The sequence below is a fragment of the Dermacentor andersoni genome, chromosome 6 (genome assembly GCF_023375885.2).
Source record: "Dermacentor andersoni chromosome 6, qqDerAnde1_hic_scaffold, whole genome shotgun sequence".
In the NCBI taxonomy this organism is placed as follows: domain Eukaryota; kingdom Metazoa; phylum Arthropoda; class Arachnida; order Ixodida; family Ixodidae; genus Dermacentor; species Dermacentor andersoni.
This window is the reverse complement of record NC_092819.1, coordinates 143,341,697-143,351,527: the sequence shown is the minus strand read 5'-3', so window position 1 is coordinate 143,351,527 and position 9,831 is coordinate 143,341,697.

The following is a 9,831-nucleotide window of genomic DNA, read 5'->3' as shown; positions in this document are numbered from 1 at the left end:
CGATCGGTCTTCTAACAAGGTGTGCGATAGCATGCACTTCGCGTACTTGAGACCACGTTTAAAAGAGTCACGTAACATCACGTAACTTTAGGCAGACCATGGGTCATTTACAACTACTGCAACATGGATATCAAGCGAACTGCAATCGAGAAAGCTATGCGGTGGTGCCCACGTAGTGAACCTCAGAGCAGGTGGTGAAGGGTAGCACGTGACCTCACGTAAGTTTCACAGGCCAATAGATGCTGCTCAACCATATTGACATGGATAGCATAGAAACTGGCTTCCAAGAGGCTCTGCGATGGTGCCCACGAAGGGAACGTCAGACTACGTCAAAAAGAGTGTTATGTGCTATCACGGGGCTTTCTCAAGCCATTGGGTGATTCACAAACGTACTGGCGTGTATACTAAACCAATGGCAATCGAACAGCCAGTGTGACTTTCGCCACGCAACACCACGAAAACGGAGGTGAAACGCGCGTCATGTGACTTTACGTAAATCTGCATTCAACGTATCGAACGGTTGCCTGCATTCTGCAGACCACCGTTCGATACGTTGTCTGCATCACGTAAATCTGCATTCAACGAATCGATTGCCGTGCATATCACGGCGAGCGGAGTTTACCTTGTAGATGATCTGGTACCGATAGAAGACATGAATTGGTAATGCTTGCCATAATTTTTTTTCTTTTCTCGCACACGCACAGAATGGTTTGAAATATTTGCAAATTCTGGTTTCGTTAGTTCCTGTTCACACACTAACGATGCTATCGAATTGTTGTAATGGTCTCGTTCATCTGGATGCTGTGCTACATGGTGCGTAATTACTCGGCACTGAGTCAGGTTCTTCAGCGGAAATGTTTGCAAACATCGCGAATGCATTGCGTGCTAATAAAGGTTATTAATTTTTTCGTTTTCTTCCTTCTGAAAAAGTCACCCTCACTCCGGAAATAGGTTCTCGTTGTTGGGAAATAAAGATGTTAGGAAGCTCAGGTAGACGTGGTAAGCGATAATAATTTTATATAGACATGTTAGGTAAACATGTTTGCTAAAGCTCGATGGTGCCTGCCAGGTTGATCATTGCATAACCGGCACTCTGTCTATTTTTTCGTTTTTTGCGCGCACGTTGGTTAACTGTGCGAGTTGCCCCAAATGATCCGCATGTGCGGTGGAGAAATCGCGAAAAAGTTGTCACGAGAAAGCGCAGCGATGCAGATGAGAAGATTCTCTGACTTGTATCCTTTTCCTGTGCATAGTGTACTATGATATGACACTCGCTTGTTATTTGCGCACCTCAATGCATCGCGAAGCGCGCATATAGATAAAAATCGTGAACTGAACAATTAGCAAAAATTAGGAACGATATAGTACAACGCTACACGAGTTCAAGCATTGAGTTGTTTGTAGTAGAGAAATAATACGAAGATAATTCTCGCCGATTTCATTCTGTTCACATATTCCGTTCCGTCGAGTGATGAATTCCGGTGAAAACTGGCACTAAACTTGTTCGAGCCAAAGCCAAATGGCGAATATTTAAGAAAAATATATAGAAATGATCGTTATTATCTATTACGCCTAGTCGTGCTTCTGCTCACCCAAGGTTCGGAAAGGCGTGTACCTCTATTCACACAGTAAGGAATATTGTGCAGTGATAAGGCACAAAGAAGCCCAGCGTTCCCAGAAACGAGTCCATAAGAATAATTCTATAGCATCGTTAATGTGTGGAGAGGAACCTTCGGAGCAAGAATTTGCAAGTATTTCAAGCTTCCTGTGTGTGTGTGCGAGGAAAAAAATATGCCAAGCTTTACCAATTCGTTTCTTCGATCAGTGCCACATGGCTTTCAAGTTAAATTCCTGTCGCCGTGAAATCGACGTCAACAGGCTCAGCTCTCAGTTCAATGCAGAGTTACGTGAAGTCACGTTACGTTAAACAGAGGTGAAAACCTTTGTTTCCGTGGTGTTGCGTAACAAAAGACGCACTGGCTGTTTAATTTCCGTGTGTTTGGTACGCATGTTGCGGTTAAGTGTGTGCGGCTATGAATGGAATGGATGTCAAGCGCCTGAGACGACGTGCCTAATCGTCACGCTCCTCGATATGTAAATACTTGCCCGTTGGGTTTGTACGACGGGAATATGCACCATCGCAAATCCCACTCTCGTTTGTCCTATGTTCTCTCCCTCTACGCCAGAGAGCGGTATCGCTTCGAATTCCTCTATGCGGGTTGGCCAGTGGGTTGGCCAGCGTGTCGACGAGACGTGACCCACGCTCTGATTCTCCCTTTATTAATTAGCTCTCCATTACTACGCCAGTGAGTGGTATTTCTCCGTATTACTCTGTGTGGATTGCTAGTGAGTGGTTTTTCTCCGCATTCCTCTGTATTTTCCGCGTCTCTGCCGTGTGTTTATTTCGTATTTTCTTTTATTTATTTCTTCATTTCCTATCTTCTCCTCTTCTCTTTTCATTCCCTCCTCCAGAAAGAGTAGGCAGGCGTTGTGCCCCTCTCGGTCGCAGTTATTAGCTTTGTCGCCCTGTTTCTTTTATGTGTTTGTATGTTTCCATACGTAATAATACTTATATTACTAATGTGTGTGCTGGCCAGTATGCTGACAAGGGCCTCTTACAGAAAGTGGTAGAGAGTAGAGAGTGAAGTTGCCGGGATGGTGTAGCGTATAAGAAGGTAAGCGAGACACCATGAACAAATCTTCTCTGTGCATGCGTGCAGGAGTATGCACGCAGAACGTTCACCCACCCGTAATTATGCATTAAACTTGTGATATTTGCTTTCACATCATATCGTCTTTCCTGATAGACCCTCTCCGATGATCAACCTGGTTCGAACTCCAAGTAGACGCTGTTGAAGGTCGCCGAAACCCTGTCCACGTGACGTCTTTATGTTTGTAAATCACCAGTCCCGTGAAGGAACGTGACACTGTTTATCTCGCGTGGTCTGCCGTGCCCTTCGTGGGTACCACTGCAGAGCGTCTTCGAAGCCAGTTCGTGTAATATCCATGTCCCAGAAGGTTAAAATAAATGAAAAAATATGATTGGGAGGCATCCATGGGCCCGCGAAAGTTATATGGGGTCACGTGATACCCTTCGCCCGCTGGTCGGAGGTTCGCTACGTGGGTGCCCCCACATAGATTTTAATTTTCCCTTTCGCCTGATATTCATGCCGGCATGGTTCCAAATTAACCATGAGCTTGCGAAAGTTACGTCATGTTACAGATCTCTTTTTCACGTGGTCTGAAGTACGCGACGTGCGTACCGTTGCACAGGTTCTTCGAAGCCGGTTGGTTTGATTTCCATGTCAGTATACTTGGGAATGCCCCGTGATCCTGTTGAAAGATACGTAAGGTCCCGTGACACCCGTTCCGACAAGGTGTGACGTTGACTACGTGTTTACCATCGCATAGCTTTTCATTTTCCGGTTCGTTTGATATCCATGTCGGCATGATTGGTAATTACCCATGATCTTGCTAAAGTTACATGATGTCAAGTGACTCTTCACGTGGTCTGAAGTATGCGAAGCGCGTACCATTCCAGACCTTGTTAGAATCCCGATCGTTCGATATCGCTGTCAGTATGGTGGGAATCATACATGGGCTAGCGAAATATACGAGAGGTCACGTGACACCCTTTTCCACGTGGTTTAACGTTGACGACTTGTGTACCATCGCATAGCGTTTGATTTTCCCGTTCGTTTGATATCCATGTCCGCATGGTTGGTGATTACCCATGGTCTAGCTAAAGTTACATTATGTCACGTGACTCTTTTTCACGTGATAATAAGTACGTGAAGTGCGTGGCATTGCAGACATTGTTCGCAGATCGATCGTTTTATATCCACGTCAGTATGATTGGGAATCACGCATGGGCCAGCGAAATATACGTGAGGTCACGGGACAGCGTCTGCCACGTCATATGATGTTCGCTACGTGTGCGCCGTCGCATAGCTCTTGCGCTTACCGTTCGTTTGACATCCATCTCACTGTGTTCGCGAATCACATGTGGGCTTCCCAATGTTACGCAAGGTCACGTGAAATCCTTCACCACGTGGTCTAGCGTACCTTTCGTGGGTACTATTCACAGATCTCACGAATCAACAGTTTGTTGCTGCATGCCCCTTTGTTTCAATGCATGTAAGCAAATCCATCAAATAGCTGCGTTTTGCATGACCTCTTCACCGCAGTGATATAATCTCCATATCAATGCAATATTTCGATGATAAATTGCGCGAGAAAGGCCTTTCTGTAGTCCCATAACAATGGTCTTCAAGAAAGCTCTTCAGTTATGTTTGGTCTGCGAAAAATTATAACATTTCGTCATTGTTTTGAACTGCTATAACACCTCCGCAAACTCATCTTTGGATTAAATTTACGGGCGTTAGGAATGAAATACGTGGCGTGTAGAATAAGTTAATTGGCTCTCGGATTAAACTGACTAGCTATTCGAATAAAATAACTGGTGCTTGGAATAATTTCAGGGGGAAAGCCTGTAGTACTATTTTAGAGAGCACAGCAACTCGGAAAGATAAATTGAAAGAACCAAAGGTATGGAGGTTACGAGGCAGTAGATATGGCTCGCACGAGTGGTTGCAAAAGTAACTACAAATGTAATAGAAGAGAGAGGGAAAGGTAATTTGGGCACACGCACAGATGAAGAAATACCAAGGTATCCGAATATCCGGTTGTTAATAACCTAATAGCCGATCACTCCGGTTATCCGGTTTTCAAAGTCGAATAACCTGTAAATTGAATAAGCGGATAACCGGTTCTTCCGCAAAACCGGTTTGATGTTGCTGCACTAGTAGCCACTGCTATTTGAAGAAACTGTGACTTAGAGCATTGGGAATATGCCAATAGGTCTGTGCTTCAATGAACCTCTTTAATGCCAGTAGGTGTGTGCCGCTCTTCAATAAAGAGTTTTAGCAGCGCCAAGTTACCGTACGGCAAGTGCGGTAATACCATACCGGCCATGGAATGCGAATGCACGCACTTCACCGTATGGAAGGGCTTTTGCGTACGGCATACTATACTCCGTTTCATATATCAGGTGCAACGCTGTGGAAGCTACGCAAGAAGTCCGGTCACCAAAATTTATCACTCCGCGCGATCCCCTCTATGCTTCGCTGCGCGCCAGGGGGCGTTTGCTCACGCGAGCATGCACGTGAGGCTGCCGCGACGGCTAGTGAAAAGAAAGAACGAAGCGCAAATTGATGTAAAACAACTTGTTATCAGCCGTATGAGTACATGGTTTGCTTGTTTTAAGAGAAAATTTTCTTTTTTTTAATTCAAAAGTAGCTCACATAAAGAAAATTTTCATGAAATTCGGATCAAGGAACACCGAGCTATTTCTAAGTGCGAACACAGCCACTGCAGAAAGTTATCTCTAGCTTCCACAGCGTTGCACCTGATGTATGGTAAGCAGTCGGTCGAGTCCAGCCGCATCAAGCCAAAACATAGGGACAAAGTGGCGTCTGCTACTGAGTCCACGCCGTGCATGTCCGCGTCTCGCGTTTGTTTTTCGCCATGGTAGGACCAAGGCAACGGTTAACTTTAATTCACCTTCTGTAACGCGACGATGTGGCATCAAGTATGACAGGCCTCCTGACCGGAAGGCACCCTTTAGCTTAATTGAGCTGAACTTGTGGCCACATCCTTCATAACAGACGAGTAATATACTCACGCCGAATGAAAAAGAAAAGAAAATTAAAAAAGCGACAATCATCAATAAGGCAAACAAAAAATAAAACGTGGCTCTGAACGGAAAAAAAAAGACATTTTGGTTGGTGGCGCTATCTAGTGACGCAGAGTTTACTTAGAGGAGACGAATAGTTTTTATTGCAGTAACTAACTATATTATGCCTATCTACATGTGTACAATGTCGGCGGCGGTGAAGTTGACAACAGCCCTATTTTTACATATTTTGTTGACAAAAACACATATTTAACAAAACACTGTTTCACGTGCTGTAGGACAAAGTGCTGCAAGGTGTCGCTACCAGCCTTGTGACTGGCGTCTGCGTTTACCGAATAATATGCGTATGAAGAATAATATGTGTATGAACAAGCTGAAGTTTTCTAGTATTCGCCACAGCAAATATTTCGCGTTCAGCACATAGTTGTTGTATTCCGCAAGGCCTGAATGTTAGCCACAATCATCATTAACAAATTACCGTATGCATCGAGGCCACACGCGCAGCCAGAACGTCTTCAGTCATCGCGGCAGGTTAGTGCGGAACGGTAATCCCGTACCGCACACCGCACTTAGCGTTCGGTAATACGGCACTGCTAAAACTTTCTAATGACTTTCTTTGACGCCAACTTGGGTAACTAGGTGTGCACCACTTGGCACGTGCCGCTCTAGAATGACGAAATATATCGCTTAAATTTCTCCGATGCTGATCGGATTCAAACACGCGTTATAGGGGTTCTTCAAGGACAGCGACACTGCGCCACAAATGCCCAGGGTATGCGCAGCTCTTCAATGAACCTATCGCCAATTTGGGTCACTGAGTGTCACTGAGTTTCCGGTGGGCGAGGGAACAATTCTCAGCGTACGCAGGCAATGGCGCGCCATGCTCCTTGCCTCTGAGGTCACGCGTGAAGTTCTAGGCAGTGCCTCTAGATGGCGCAGCTTGTCCAAAAAGAAGCGCGACAGAGGAGCTCGGTTGCCGCATGCTGCGTTCCTGAGCATTCGCACGCTTCGGTGCGCCATGCATTATGGAGGACACGTGCAGGATTCGAGGCGTGGCGTTAGATGCCACCGAGTCTTATTAGGGAACGTCTTCCTTTCTTGTCGCTTATGACATAGCGAGGGTCTCCAATATCGCAGCTTTGATGCCTTGAGTAGCATGTGTGGATTTATTGACAAGTTACCTTCACCCAAAAGAAGTCCAAGTAACATGACGCTTGCGGCAGAAAGGTTGTTACACAACCGCCGCCAAAGCCGTGAGTGGTGGCTCTGGCTATCACTCCCCATTGTTAGTTGTAGTAAACATCAATACCACAGAAAGTGGATGGAAAAGCGGTGCCGCGGTAGCTCAATTGGAAAGAGCATCGCACGCGTAATGCGAAGACGAGGGTACATATCCCAACTGTGGCCAGTGTTTCTTCTTTTTCATAATTTTTCATTTATTTGCCATTACTTCAATTCAGTTGAGAGCTGTAGATAATTTCCCCTATGCTGTAGTTCGTTTCATTTTGCGTAGGCTTGCGAGACAATTGCGGTACAAAAATAGGTCCTAATTATGCTAATATATTTATGGGCATGCAAGAAAAGAATTTCCTCGCTACTCGTGACATTTGGCACCATGGTGAAGCTGCAGTGCTTTCATTCATTCCTGACTTTAACAGCGCCGCACCGTCTATTTCCTTTTCCCATTCCTATTCATCACTCAGCATAAACTTCCTTGACGTCTCGGTATCTCTGTGCAATGGTAACTTAAGACAAATCTTTACAGAAAGCCCACTGACCGACAGCGATATCTGCATTTCAAAAGCAGCCATGTCAAACATTGCAAAACGAGCATTCCCTACAGCCAAGCTGTCCGGTTCAAAAGAATTTGTTCGGAGGACAGTGAATTCACTCGCAACTGTAACAAGCTTCGTAACGCACTAACCGTACAGAAATACTCTTCCCAAATAATTGACGATGCCCTTAAACGGGCTGACTCTCTCGACCGGAAAGAACTGATCTGCACGGACAAGCGATCGGCGCCAATTTCACGAACTAATCTTATCCTAACACACTCTGCATCTATTGCTAACGTGTCGCACATTCTTAGGAAGCACTATGACTTACTGACACAGAGCGACCGTCTTAAAAGTATATTCACGGAATCACCAAGAGTGGTCTATCGTCGCTCTAGGAACCTGCGTGACCTAGTAACCTCTTCCAAGACCAAAGCGATTGCTCTTGCTGGTTGTCATCCCTAAAATAAGCCCCGTTGTAAATTTTGTACACATATGACCACGTCAAAGACTGCTATCAGCACAGCATCCAATTTTTCTGTTAAAATCAACGGCGACTTCACTTGCGACAGCATCTATCTTCTTGAATGTTCAGAATGTCAGATGCAGTATATCGGTCAGACCGGAACATCTTTTTGTATCAGATTCAACAACCACAAAGCACACGTTAACAGCTTGCCGCACCTTCCATTACTAAACATGTTCACCTGCCAGGACATACGTTTGACAACATCAAAATAACAGTAATACAATCAGGTTTCAAATCACACGATGATCGAGAAATACGGGAATCCTTTCTCATTCATAAATTTAACACTTTCATCTGGTATCAACGAGAGCGTGGGAAAGATGTCGTGCCTTTCTGCCATATCTTGATGTGTTTGTTCTTGTACAGCATTGACAAATCATGCCAAATCAATTTGTTGCTAGTCGCACTTGATATCATTCTGTAACTTCATGTATAATCTTCGCGATACCATAATGATATTGCCTACATATCATTTATCGTGCTTCAGTTATACATACTGCTGTACTTTTTCTGTTATTATTTGCAAGTGTACACGTGCATGCACTGCTGATTATGTCCACGTGCGCATGCCCATAAAACCGGGTGCACACTTGTATCCGTTTTTATTCTGACGAAGGCGATGCCACAGCCGAAACGTTAAAACTATGAAAAATGCAATTTTCGTAAGTGTGCTCCTTCGGTTCTTCAACTACCTATGCACCGGACCTACAGAACTTTTTCTTGTATTATATATATATTACAATCTCTCTCTTTCTTTAATATATATATATATATATATATATATATGAGAGAGAGAGGCTGATAACCCGTGATCTGGCACATGAATTGTGATAGCAGCAGAACGTGCGATAATAATCATGAGCGAACGACTTACTCAATGAATGCTGCTTATCGAAAACAACGCTTACCGCATCTAGCTTTTTTCGAAATGGGTCTATTTTGGGAAGGATGTCTTCATCCTCGGGCTGCTGGAGAAACTTGGCGACATCCATGTAGGTCTTGCCGGCCATGTTCAATAACATGCGGGGGTAGAAGTCTTGAGTAGGAGCACTCAACTGAAAGACGGGATCGAAGAAATGTTTAGGTGCATAAAGACACCTTTGAATGACGGGTACACATCTAAGTACTTATTGTTTCCTCGCGGTTTAATTTTTTAGCCGTGTTATCAGTGCACAATGACAACATTTTTCAAACTAATATTTATTTAGTAATTTTTTATTTCAACATGAACACAAATGAATACTGTTGCCTTGATGTAGCGTTCGCCACAGGAATAGCTCTTTACAAGTTGAAACGCAAAAAGCAAAATATGCAAACTGAGCAGATACAAGAAATCGTAGTTATCCAGATTACACTAGTTTCCAGCTGGAATTACTGCAGCGAACCACTACGATCGCTCAGCTGCCATAGCAATGATGGGTAATACGAGATCAGCCTATGCGTCGTGCTTCTATGTTCGTACGCTCTTGTGGGCTCATTCGTTATGTTTTAGCTGCCGCCGTTTCCAAACATTTATATGTTTTACAAACACTACGGCGATAAGGCTGGGAGACCCTGAACCATAATTGATAACCTCTGTATTTGTTGGGCAATATGATGTCGTGAATGACCAATTTTAAAGGAAAAGTCCGTGTGCTGTCGGCAGGTCGAATTCTAGGATAATTTGTGCGCTAGCCTTCATTCTCATGCTGGCTCAGCTGCCACACATTTAGCTGCCGAACGCACCAGCGCCCGGGTTCCTTCAAGTACTTTCATAGCGAAGTTGTTTTTTTTTATTGCGATAAAGACTTGCCCTTAAGGTATAATTCTTGATGCGTATATGTGTATTATAT